This window comes from Canis lupus, chromosome 11 (assembly GCF_003254725.2).
Source record: "Canis lupus dingo isolate Sandy chromosome 11, ASM325472v2, whole genome shotgun sequence".
In the NCBI taxonomy this organism is placed as follows: Eukaryota; Metazoa; Chordata; class Mammalia; order Carnivora; family Canidae; genus Canis; species Canis lupus.
In genome coordinates, this window is record NC_064253.1 from 3,962,093 (window position 1) to 3,976,006 (window position 13,914).

The 13,914-nt window shown below is 41.8% G+C and overlaps 1 long non-coding RNA gene across 1 annotated transcript in view; it reads left to right on the forward strand.

Moving 5' to 3' along the window:
• Positions 1 to 13,914, forward strand: part of LOC118350268 (uncharacterized) — an 86,791-nt gene that overhangs the window by 66,636 nt on the left and 6,241 nt on the right. Inside the window, exons 2-4 of the long non-coding RNA XR_004803729.2 lie at positions 3,118 to 3,195; positions 4,699 to 4,827; positions 11,039 to 11,144. This is a non-coding gene — a long non-coding RNA (uncharacterized LOC118350268). The remainder of the gene's footprint in view (positions 1 to 3,117; positions 3,196 to 4,698; positions 4,828 to 11,038; positions 11,145 to 13,914) is intronic.

Sequence of the window (13,914 nt, forward strand, 5' to 3'; positions counted from 1 at the left end):
TTTAATAATTCATGAGAGACACAGAGAAAGGCAGAGACATGGGCAGAGAGAGAAGCAGGCTCCCTGTGGGGAACCCAATGTGGGATTCGATCTTAGGACTCCAGGATCTGGACCTGAGCCAAAGGCAGATGCTCAACCACTAAGCCAAACAGGTGCTCCTCGAGTCTGTTCTTAGTTAGCCCTGAGTAGAAGCCAGTTTGGGTGTGGAGTTTTGCAACAGAAGCAATCAGTTGGACTACATTGCGTATTCAGTCAGTGTGCTTTCAATGACCATTCTGATAAGAATGGGGAAGGCTGAAGAGTATCTTTGACTTAGTGAGCTAAGCCCAGAATCATATTAATTGATTAATTAGGTTAAAAAGGCCTTAGATAAGATTAAATTGGTCCCTTATCATAAGTTAGAGACTTTCTCTGTGGCCCCTTCCTAACATTCAATGCAAAGGCGTCAAGCCTCTTAAGGTCAGTTTGTTTTATGTACAGCAGCGAAGCCTGTCTTAACTGGAGAACATAGCTCTTAGGTCTGAGGCTTATCTTAAACCCCAAAGTTTGTAGAATATACCACATTTACTTGGACTATGTGTGTATTGTAAGGAATAGTATAATTTCATGAAATAGAGATACTATATTGTGAGTAGGATATAAGTGACCCAACTCCCTAAATTTTTTCCTCTTTCCCTTCTTTGTTCTCCTTCTCTTTTTTTGAAGGATTTTATTAATTAATTAATTAATTAATTAATTAATTAATTTATTAATGAGAGACACAGAGAGAGAGGCAGAGACACAGGCAGAGGGAGAAGCAGGCTACCTGCGGGGTGCACAATGTGGGACTCGATCCCAGGACCCCAGGATCACACCCTGAGCTGAAGGCAGGTGCTCAACTGCCACCCAGGTGTCTCACTTCTTTGTTCTCCTAATATATAACTATATTCCATAAAACTCTCAGAGGGAAGGAATCAGTTCTGCTTACCCTTTCTCTCTGCCGCTGCTGGCATTGGAATAAAGATGCCCCCTGGCTGCTTCTGATTCTAATCCAGCTCAAAGCTTTGTTTCTTCCAAATCCTCAGGTTAGGCATCTGGCAGGTGTTCAATCCATACCTGTTGATTAACTGAACTGTAATTGACGAACTGTCTTTAATAAGGAATCTGGAGACCTGGAGGCATTTTCATCTGGTGTTTTACATGAGGCTGTGGCTGGCCCTACATTTGCAATAATCATCTCTGCTGGACACACACTCTGAGGCATGTGGTGAGGACACGATTCCTGGCCCCCAAAAGTGTGCTGGATATGGCTTCCAAGGTTCTAATTAACCTCTCTTTTTCTGAGTTTCAATTAAAGCGAACTAAATGCAGGTAGTAAAAAAAACACTGAAGTGTTATTACCTTGCAGGCTTTTTTTTTTTTTTTTAACCAGAAATTATAGCCAATAATTTTATGAAAAAGAATGTCAGTCAGGTAGAGCATGCTGCCACCTCTGCTCTCCAGATCCTTGTTTGTTTCCTTAGGGGTGACATTTGGTGTGGCCCAGAGTTGCTGTTGACAGCAGGATCCTTCAGGGCAGCAGGCTCTTGTCTGAGTCTGAAAGCTATTTTATCCCTGGGAAGACTGACAGCAAATAGACTTCTAGCAGAATAACAAGTGGGGGGCCGGTGACAGGATGACATTCTTCAGAATTTCTACAGTAACCAGTCAATTGGCTGTACCTTAGGTTCTGCTCAAACTACAGTAAAACATTTAGGAAAACTATAGAAGCCCAGATCCTTGTCCAAATGAAGCAGAAAAGCTCGATTTCAGGACTGGCAGGCAGTTGAAGAAATTCCCCCCCAAACACTGCCTGTGTGAATGACGTGTGTATGCAGTAGCAGCTGATGTCCATGACTGAAATGGAAATGTGAAGAAATAAATTTGTTTCTGTTTAGAAAGCCCTTGGCTTTAGATTTTCAAAATTAACCGTGGGAAATAAAGAAGTACTTATTTTTATTTATTTTTTCAAGAGCTAGATGTGGCAAAGCATTAGGCCGTAAACCCAAGGAGAGAGAATTGCCTTTGATTGAAGTGGACAGTTTGTCTACAGGGACAGAAGGTGTATTAGGGTAAAGCTTATTAGATGCAGTGAAGTAATAGTCTATTTCTCCTTCATAGCACGGAGCAGAGCAGGTCAGTCTTCTCTTGGGGGCTGTATGCCTCTAAACGGTGATTTTAGAAATGGAGCTCCTGCCGTGGTGTAGCTCTGCCATCCCGGGATCCTTTATTTCCAGCCATGCAGGGGAGACAGCCAAGAATTTCAAGGGAGATTTTAGGGGCCAGGTATGGAAATGGCTTGTGTTACTTTCACTCCCATTTCTTTGGCTACCACTCATGCCCTAGCCCAATGACAAGGAAGGCTGGAAAGTGTAGTCTTCTGTGTTTGCAGGAACAAAAGAGAGAATTAATGAGCTACCAGCCAGTCTCTGTCGTAGAAAGGAAGACAGAGCATCCAGATGCCAGTGATTTTTTTTTTTCTAGTTAATGTGATTGTGGGAATGAGTGGAAGTGTTTTTCATTTCTTAGTGCGAGTGGAAGCAAGGGTGTCGGGAGGCAGGAAGGTTGAGGGTTAGAGGAAAGAAGGAATGATATAAACCGGTTGTCTAAGTAGATTGAGAGTAAATGCTGAGGGAAATGCATAGAATACCTCTGAGGGAATCATGGTCAATGAGCAAGCCCCCTGAGGTTTGGCTTGTAGCTGCTGTTGGTCAGCAGGGCCAGCTGGAGGGAGACAAGCTGGAAGCTGAAGCTGACCGGGCACATGCACATCTGTCTCTTTCTCTGAGAGTCCTATCACACAGCACTGCCTGCTGCTTCATTTTTGCCTTCTAAACATCACACACATTCCTTTTTGGTCAAACTCTTACCAAAAGCCCTAGAAAGAAAGGAATTCTGGGAAGTGTAGTTCCTAGCTTCAGTCAAGGTAACAACCAAGCACACTCCAGTATCCTAGGCTGTAGTTTTGGCCAAAGCGTATACATGTCACTATCTGAAATACTATACATGTACTTTGTTTGTTTGTTTGTTTTGTTGTTGTTGTTCTCCTGTTATAAAGCTTAACTCTATAAAGATACCATTTGCTTTGTCCACTGTTAGGATCCTCAACACCTAGAACAATACCTGGCGTAGAAGATATTTGTGGAATGAATGAATGAGTTCCAGATGTCTTTCCATGTATGTATACATGTACAACTGCACACAAACAGATATGGGAGTCAAATTTTATGAAAATGGGATCACACTCTACATTTACAGTTCTATAACCTTTTTTTTTAAAAAAAAGGTTTTATTTATTTATTTGAGAGAGATTGAGAGAGAAAGAGAGATCACAGGGGAAGAGGGACAAGCAGGCTCCCCATTGAGCAGAGAGCCCAACATGGGGCTCGATCCGAGGGCCCTGGGATCATGACCCAAGATGAAGGCAGATGCTCAACTGACTGAGCCACCCAGGTGCCCTCTATAACCTTTTTTTGTTTTGTTTTGTTTTTATTACAAAATCAGACCTATTTCAGTAGCAGTAACTATTGGTCACTATCACATTTCTAAATTGTTATAAAGAATCCTGTCATGTGTATCACATTTAACTAATGAATTCCATGTGTGATTAAATGTAAATTAATTAATACCTGATTGGTAGGCATTGTATTAGCCTGGCTCTGCTGGATGAAAAACACAGAAGGGTCTTGAATTGATTCTTTAAAATGAAACCAATACGATATGATTTTTGCAATATAATCTCAGTTCACTCTATGCTAGTGTAGCTTGGACTTTTCCCCAGCCATGCAGTGCTCGTGCACTAGAGGTTGGGAGGGTGGGATGTGGGATATACTTACCAAAAGGTCCTTATCAAATGCCAGGCTAGGCAGAGAAGATGGGACAACTTGTGTTGACTTAGCAGTTACGGTCTAAGGCCATGAAACTCAAAATTTAGCATGCTCAGAGTCACAAATCGTCAGATGCCTCTGTACCTTATTCCTACAGACTTTCTCCATTCCTCCACTAATAGCCTGTGAGATAAACAAAATGATAAAAGATGAAGCTTGTGGTCTAAGTGGTTTGGAGTAACCGTTTGGAGCCCAGTCTTCAACACAGTCCCTGCTGCGGCTGAAGGCTGGAGGTTTAGTTGGGGAAGTGATCGTATAAGAAAGCTCAAGGAGGACATATGCAAAAGTCTCTAAATCCTGGCCTAGGAAAGTGTAGGATCTCTTGGTTACTTACCAAAATATCCTGAGCATCCCTGAAAATCAAGAACGTGCAACCTTTGCAGTCTATCCAAACTGCATAGTCCTCACCACAGACCAATCACATCAAATGTTGGTCTTTGTGAAATCAGATAAAGGAAGCATGGAATTGGCCACATGTGGACAATGGTTTCTATCCGTGCTTTGAGTCGGGGGGTCAGGGAGTCTGTGACTGTGTGAGGTAGGGGAGAGTAGTGCGGTGGTGGCAGTGGCCGCTGCTGTAGCAATCTGCCCGGAGTCTAGTTATCAGTGACCAGTCGGGACCTGCTGTCATCCACAGCTGGGAAGGCAGGAGCCTGGTCAGAAGAATCGTGGAGAACAGACCCCCACAGCGTGGCATGCCCCTGGGCTTGTGATGTGTCCACCATTCACCTCTGTTTTGATGGTTCGGTCCCAGCCTGCACTTACTAATTAGCTCTCTGCTTTCCACTCTCAGAGATGACAACTGGAGCTTCAACTGGCAAATATTTCTAGCTAGTAATACACCATGTGTCTAGTGCTTCCTCCCTGCGTGGAAGCCCCAAAAGATCTCGTGAAGAGCATCTTGTAATGAATTTACAGAAAGGTGAGTATATGCATGTTCCTCATGTAGTTGTCTTAAGATTTTGGTTTGCTTTTTTTTTTTTTTCCCAAGTGAAGAAAATATGGTAAGTATATATAGGATCATCCATTTTGATAAAAACATAGATGACCAAAGCTTCAAAAATAATAAATCTTGGTATTTTCATGGAGAAAGGAATGGAATGAAGCACATCAGTTGTTAACATTGGGATCTTGAGGCAGGGGCGGGGTGGGGGGGGCAGAGGGAGATGAGAGAGGGATAATTAACTAAAACTTTTTGAATTGTGTTAATCACAATGAGCATATTAATTTTGGAAAAGGGATTTCAGAAAAATCTCAAAATGTATGACCAGAGATTTTTTTCAATCCCTTTGTGGCCAATGTAAAACTTAAATGGAAGGAGGTCTTGTAGAAAAAGATGATGGGACCTTGTTATTGATGTCACTACCAAACCAGCGGTGTTTATTTGCTCATTCATTCATTCATGCAGGCATGCATTAATTCATTCATGCATCCATTCATTCAGTGAATGTTAACTGAACCAGTACCATGTCCCAAATTGTACCCTGCTATGATTCTAGGTCTGGTACAGCAGCAAATGGCTTGGGTCTCTTCCTTTTCTTATGCATCTGGTAGTGAGAAGTGATGGTGGGGCAAGGGAAAGCAGATAATATGGATACAGGATGGGGACGGTGATCAGGGTAGAACTCACCAAGGAGGCAACATGTGAGTGGAGATTTAAATCAAGCAAGGGAGCAAGCCATGGAAAGATGAGGGTGGGTGGGAAATAAAGATCTGGACAAAGAGGAGTAATATGTTCAGAGAACAGCAGGAAGGCAGAGTGGCCCAGGAAAGAGTGGAGGGGAATGGGCTGAAGAAGAAGGAGAGAGAAAATCTCAAGCAGACTGTGTGCTGAGATTGGAGCCTGACACAGGGCTCTTTCTGATGACCCTGAGATCATGACCTGAGCCGAAATCAAGAGTTGGACACTTGGCCAGATGAGGCACTCTTGCACCTCCTGTATATAAATTTTAAAAGGATCACTCTGGGGGCATCTAGGTGGCTCAGTGGTTGAGCATCTGCCTTTGGCTCAGGTCCAGATCCCAGAGTCCTGAGATCGAGTCCCACACTGGGGTCCCCATAGGGAGCCTGCTTCTCCCTCTGCCTATGTCTCTGCTTCTCTCTCTGTCTCCCATGAATAAATAAATAAAATCTAAAAAAAGTTAAAAGGATCGCTCTACTTATTATGTGGATAGACTATTGGGGGACAAAAGTAGGAGTCAGGGATCATGGAGGAGACTATTTCATTAGACCAGACAAAAGAATCTGGGAGAATGTTGACCTCTTTACCTTTCTGGCAAATACTCTATTGCTTCAGTACCTGTTCTTTGTTGCTCTTGAGCATGAGAAAGACAAACCTAAGGAGAAGCCCCTCTGAGGTCTTAGGTGTGCAACTGAAATGAATTGCCTATGAATCTGAGCTACTTGCTCACATAGTTTGCTCTTGCCTCTGAATCCACTCAAGCCCAGCCTCCAATGTGTCACTTCTTTGGCACCAGAGAATGCTTCTGGCCTTATGACCTGGTGTATCAGAGGACACAGAGCTGACAGTAGTCACTCAAGTCATGAAGTTAGCAATGTCCAGTGATCAGAGCCACGGTTTCTACTGGGGCCTATTAGCTCACAGGAGGTATGTAGTTCTCTGCTGTCAGGCACACACCTGCTCTAGAATCCCAAGGGCCTGCCAGAGACTGCAGCAACTTCATTAACCAGAGGTCTCCAGGACAGTCACACCTGCTGGCTCATCCAACCCAAGAGGATAGAACACTTATTCTACAGCTTGCATTTGTTTTAGAGCTTTCTTTTGAATTGGCTCCCACAGGAAACTGGTAGCCTTTTGTTATCTGATTAATAAGTGGGACTAAGTTTTCCAAAGTCCAGCATCTACTGCTTCCAAGATCCAAAAAGCCTTACTATGCGCTGTACCTTTTGTTTAGTGGTAGGAGGTATAATGTACAATAATTTGTGTTTTAATTTAGAGGGAATGTCCTGGGACATTGAATCCCTGAAAGCATCACTGATGTGATGGTTCCCTGATGTCAGGTTTGCTGCTAATTCCCTGCATATGTCTGTCTTACTAGAGCATCCTGGGCACCGCACCTGTCACTGTCTGTTCGTTAAGTTCAGTCAGGGTGACGTTGTCAGTATCCTGAACCAGCATGATGTCCTGTAGGTTGTTAGGGTGGTAAGTCCTTCAGACTATACTTTGGAGGAGAGTGGGAGTGTGAATATAGCCCTAAGGTAAGAAAGGGATTGTGGAATACTTTCCCAGCAAAGTAAAGTTGATCTTTGTACATTAGGATGTGGACATCTTTGGGGGGAACATTAGTCTGCCTTCCGCAATCCCAATGCCGAGGCTTCCTGCTAAGAGCATTCTATAAGTAAGGATTCTCCTCCTCCTAGCAAATATTGTTAGTATACCGGGAAGATGGTCATCAGCACAATTATAAGCAGTTTAGTCTGGGTCGGCTGTCTTCTTCCCTTTCAGTAACTGGGATAGAAATTGAAGATGGGCCAGCTGCTTTAAGTCCTTCCTTTACAGATTGATTGGTGTTACATACCAGGAACCAGAAACTGGGGGACTCTGTTGTCAATTGTGGCATCTGACATCTTTCTATTATATTTATCTCTTTTATTCTCTATGAATCCCTTAACATATCCGTCAGCTCTGTCTACCCGCTCATCCATCCATCCATCCATCCATCCATCCATCCATCCATCCACTCATCCATCCACCCATCCATCTTCCCATCCATCCATGGATCCATCCAGTCATCCACCCATCTACTCATCTATCCATCCACCCATCTGTCTAAACTTTAATTTGTCCATCTACATAAATTCACTCTTATGAATTATTTAAAATCATGTAAAGAGTCTTTAGCTCAAATGTTAAGCATAAATTATCCATAAAACTAAGTAAAAGTTATTTGCTAGGAGAGGAGGGGAGAGCACAGGGAAATTGAACGGGGACAAGGGAGAGGTGAAGAACTCCATCCTGGGAGGGACTGGGGAAGCCAGGACTGGTAGATTCCTGGCCATTGCTTCATGAGTCAAAATGTGCCTGGTGGAGGGGACAAAAGCAAGGCATCCATGGGGAGCTGCTCACCTGAGAAAATGACATTAAATTTCTGTCAGAAGCATCCTTCACCTCTCCTGTGTGGCCGTGGGCATAGAGAACTCTCACCACTTGTGAGTCTTCTTTCCACATAAGAACCCCCAAACTGGGCTTGGTGTTACCCTCCCATTTCCCCCCTCATCTCTCTTTTAGTATTATTGTCATTTACCAGGGAAATACACAGTGTGAGAGGGAGTGAATAACTCAACCTTGGTAAAAGCCTTTCTTCTATATTTTGCTTTTGCTTTTTTACTAATTTTCTTTTGGATAATTTTTTTTTTTATTAAAAGAGAAATAAAAGGGGCACTTGAGTGGCTCAGTCAATTAAGCATCTTCTTCAGCTCAGGTCATGATCTCAAGGTCCTGGGATGAAGTCCTGCACAGGGCTCCCTGTTTAGTGGGGAGTCTGTTTCTTCCTCTCCCTCTTCCCCTTCCCCCTGCCTTGTACTCTCTCTCTCTCTCTCAAATAAATAAGATCTTAGAAAAAAGGAAAATAAGAACTTCAATAAAGGACTTTATTTTTATTTTTAATAGAAGTATAGTTGATATGCAGTGTTACCTTAGTTTCAAGTATACAGCATAGTGATTCAACAATTCTATGCATTATGAAGTGCTCACCATGATGAGAGCAGTCACCATCTGTCAACATACAAAATTATTACAATATTATTGACTATATTCCCTAGGCTGTATTTTTCATCCTTGTGACTTGCTTATTTTATAACTGGAAGTTTGTACCTCCTAATCCTTCACTAAGGGGCTTTGCAATTAAATTTCACTGATTGGTCCCAGGGTCCCTTAAAAATTAACTTAAATTATGGAGTATTTCAAACATGCTAAAAAATGAAAAGAAATAATGTGCATACCATATATGCATCACTAAGATTAAACAATATGTCAAACTCTTATTTACTCCGTGTTTCTTATTCCCTTTTAGTTTTTACTTTGTAGGAAATAGAACATTACAAAATGGATCAAAAACCTAACACACACTTCCTGTCCTCCTCATACCCCAGAGGTGCTTTTTTATCTTTTGCGAGCACGTTATTATGCTTTTATTACACATTCATGTATTTATGAATACTATCCTGTTGCTACTTGCTTTCTGCATCCCATATCATGTGTGTGTAGTCTCTTCATGTTGATTCATGAAGCTCTCTTTGTAATTTTAGTAGCTGTATAAAATTTCATTGTATAACTGAATTAGTTTATCTATCGTCTGATTCATTGACATTTAGATTTTTCTAGTTTTCAATTGTATGTGAAATGAGCACAACATACCTCGTCTTTGTGAATATTTGTGAACATTTTTGTAGGATAGATGATAGGAGTAGATTTCTGGTCATTGTGAATCGTCATTATCTATCTATCTATCTATCTATCTATCTATCTATCTATCATCCATCTATCATCTACATCTGTCTTCAGGTTGGCTGGGTATTTTCCAATTCCTCTTCAAAGAGGTTCAATCAATTTACACTTCACTCACAGCATAAAAGAGTTGCTGTTACAGATCTAGTAAGTAGTTTGTGCCAAATTCGATACAGTGGTGAAATAGGTCAAATTTGTCTATGTCGCTCTCTTTGGGAGAATTCTCCCTTTCTTGGAATCTCCATTTCTGAGGTGTCCCCAAACACTCTGGGCATGACTTTAGAAGTTGCACCTCTTGAAATTTTCTTTCTTTCTCACACATCAGTCACTAGGTTTGTTAGACATTTAAATGTTTTGCCACTCTGATAGATGTAAGTTGTGTTTCATTTTGCTACTGTCATTTGTTTTAATAGCTGTATGGGTTTTCGATGAATAGAATTTCTTAATCATTCTTTTATATACCCATTGGCCATTTGGATGTTCTCTCTTGTGATTTCCCAGTTCTTATTAATTTTACATTTTTCTCTCAGATTGCATGCCTTTTTTCATAATTTTTTAAAAAGATGTTATTTATCTATTCATGAGACACAGAGAGAGGCAGATACACAGGCAGAGAGAGAGGCAGGCTCCCTGCCCAATGCAGGACTCGATCCCAGGACCCCAGGATCACGACCTGAGCCAAAGACAGATGCTCAACCACTGAGCCACCCAGGTGCCCCATTTTTTCATAAATTTTTACTTGGCATATGTGTTATTAATGTCTTTTTGTAGTCTGCAGTTTGCCTTTTTACTTGTGCCTTTGTGATAAAGTCGTTCATTTTAATGTCATACATATAATTTTCCTTACAGTTTTGGCTTTTTGTGTTCTGCCTAAGAAATTAGTTTTTATCCAGAAGTCATGAAGATATTCCTCAAATTTTAGGGATTTGTTTCTTATACTTAAGAAGTTAACTTTTATGCATGTGTTGGAGATCTACTTCTGTGTTTCACTATATAAATTACCAAAATTTTCACCACTACTATTGAACAGTGTTTTTTTCACTGTTCAATTTATAATATCTACTGTCATGTGCCAGTTCTCTTCTGTGTATGAGTTCCCTGAGCCAATATTACATTGGTTACATTATAGTCTCATAGTAGGTTGATACTTGTAAAAAGAGTGCTCACTCTTCTTTTCCTTAAAAAATTTTGGCTCTTCCTGCTACTGAGTTCAGGGATCAGATTGTCAAGTTCTCTGAAAAACTGTGTGGAGACCTATAAATACAGAGAACAATCTGATGGTGGCTAGAGGAGGAGGGGAGAAGAGGGATAGGCAAAGTGGGTGAAGGGGAGTGGGAGATACAGGCTTCTAGTTATGGATGGAGTAAGTCATGACAACAAAAGGCACAGCATAGGGAATAGAGTTAATGGTATCGTAATAGTGTTGTATGGTGACAGATGGTGGCCACACTTTGGTGAGCACAGCATAACATAGATTTGTCGAATCACTGTATTGCATACCTGAAAGTAATGTAACATTGTGTGCCAACTATACTTCAACTTTAAAAAGTCTGTTGAGATTTTGATTGGAAGTATACCGAATATATTAATAGATTTTCTAATGTTAGTTAACCCTGAAATTCCTGGAACAAGCCCTGTTTCACCGTGTTGTGTGATTACTTTTCAGTATTGCTGTATGCAATCTGTTCGTGTCTTCCATGGGATATTTACTTCTGTATTCACAAGTAACATTAGACATTCCTTCTTACCCTGGCCTGATCTGGGGGATTAAGGTAAGAAAAGTCCCATTCAAAGGTCTTCCCATTCAAAGTCCCTTCTCAAAGGTCCCATGAGAGACCCTTCCCATTCAACGTCCCTTCTCAAACATCCCATGAGAGACCCCTAACTCTCAAAAGGGTTGCAGAAGGGGAGGTGGGTGGGGGATGGGGTGACTGGGTGACAGGCACTGAGGAGGGCACGTGATGGGATGAGCACCGGATGTTATACTATATGTTGGCAAATTGGATTGAAATAAAATATAGAAAAATAAATAAAATCAGAGCATTAAACCAAGTCAAAAAAAAGGAAAGAAAAAGGAAAGTCCCATTAAGTTAGTTGTAGAGATCTTTTTTTTTTTTTCCCCCATCATCTAGAACAGGGGTTAGCAAACAAGGGCTTGCTCATTGAATTCAGTCCACTGCTTGTTTTATAAATAAAATTCAGTTGGAACAGCTTTGCCCCTTGGTCCATGTGCTGTATGTGGCTGCTCTTATGCCATAGCGTGGCATTGCATTGGATACTGTGTTGCTTGAATGTGAAAAACCCATTATAAGTAGCGGAAGGAATCATAAAACCAAAAGCCCAAGTCAGTGAAATAAAAAGGAAAGAGAAAATAAAGAACACCAATGGAACCAAAAGCTCATTCTTGAAAAATATTAATGAAAAAGATAAACTTCTTTCAAGATTACCTACAAAAATGAGGAGAAAATAAACAGCATTAAGAATGGAAAACAGGCCATAAAAATGAAAGCTACAGTTCAGGGCTTGGAGATATAAAAATCACAATAGAATATGACCAATGCTATTTCAATTAATTTTGAAAACTTGGGTGAAACAGATATTTTACTTAGAAAGTAAGAATTGTTGAAAGAATTACTTTTGACTCAAGAATGAACATGAAATCGAATAGATATATAATCATCATAATACTGTGGTTAAAAATGTAAACACACAGGGGAACCTGGGTGGCTCAGTGGTTGAGCATCTGCCTTTGGCTCAGGTCATGATCCTGGGGTCCTGGGATCGAGTCCCGCACCGGGCCTTCCTGCGAGGAGTCTGCTTCTCCCTCTGCCTGTGTCTCTGCCTCTCTCTCTGTGTCTCTCATGAATAAATAAATAAAATCTTAAAAAAAAAACCCTAAACACACACACACACACACACACACACACGCACGCACGCACACACATACACACATATACCCCTGGTGTCCACTAGGACCAGATGATTTTATAAGCAGGACTTACCAAATTTCAGGAACAGTCTGACACAATGTGCTCTAGACTAAGGATTGACAAATTAAGGGTATCATTATACAATTACTCTTTTTAAAAATTGCTATTATTCATTTCTTGGGCCATCCTGACAGTGTCAAGTTAACTCTGAGCCTGTACAAGACACAGGCTTGGGGTTGCAACTTCTTATGGAGACTTCCCTTCCCTTATTCTACCAAACTCCAGGGTGGGATAGAGTTCCTTGTCATCACCCTGTAACACTGAGTAGATGACTTCAAACCCATTTTTTCACTGAAAGGGTAGGCCCTTGAAGACCTTGTTTCTAATGCTTTGCTTTACTCAGGCTCCGGACCTTATCTCTTGGCTCTGAGGAGGGCCAAAGCCCCTTGTGGCTGAGACATTCACCCTTCCACCTCACTCAGGCAATCTGCCACATCAGATCAGAGACATTCATAGTTGTGATTCTAGCCTTTCTCTAGTTTGGAAAACTAGGAAATCACAGTTATAAGCTAAAACTTTTCTCTGGCATCCCCCTCCCCCCTCCACCAAATTCATATGTTGAAGTTGTAGCACCCTAATCCTTAGAATATGATTGTATTTTGGGATAGGGTCTTAAACTGGTAATTAGGTTAAAATGAAGGTCATTAGGGTGGCCCTAATCCAATATGGCTGACATCCGGAGAAGAAGGGGAAGTTGGGACCCACACATGTAGAGAGAAAAGACCGTGTGAGGACATGGTGGAAAGGCCTATCCACAGGGGGAATAGGCTCAAGAAGTAACCAACTCTACCGACCCCTGAGCCTTGGACTTCTATACTCCAGGACTGTGAGAGAATAAATTCCAGCTGCTTAAGCTGTGGTACTTTGCAATGGCAGCCCCAGCAAACAGAGACTCTCCCTTCTTCCTGTAAGCTCAGCTTTGCATTTGAAGCAAGATATTGGGACACCTGGGTGGCTCAGAGGTTGAGCATCTGCCTTTGGCTCAGGGCATGATCCTGGGGACCCTGGATCGAGTCCCACGTCGGGCTCTCTGCATGGAGCCTGCTTCTCCCTCTGCCTATGTCTCTGCCTCTCTCTCTGTGTCTCTCATGAATGAATAAATGAAATCTATTAAAAAAATAAAAAAGAAACGAGATTTTATTATATTCTACCAGAATTTCTAATGGTAGCTGGCGGGGTTTTCAGGTTAGCTAGGAAACCTACTGTGGGAATGTAAGTCTCAGGCTCATTTGAAAGAACCAGGCTGTGCCTTCTGGACTCTGCCGATCTTCCTGATAGGTGTCACCCCGTGTCTAGTGGTGGGTGCCACACCAGAGGTAAGAGCCCTAGGCTTTCAGCACACCTTTGCATTCAACTAGCTGCGAGCCACTTAAACACTCCTTCTTAGTTTTGGGGCTCTCATCTGCAAAAGAGGGGTCTTCCAATGGCCCTAAACCTGTATTTCTTCAGACACCCCTCCGGGGCTTACTCAGGTGCTGGAGAAGATGCCGAATGGTGGCTCCTGTAGCATCCACTCACTTTGACCCACATAGTCCCTCTCATGTGCACATGT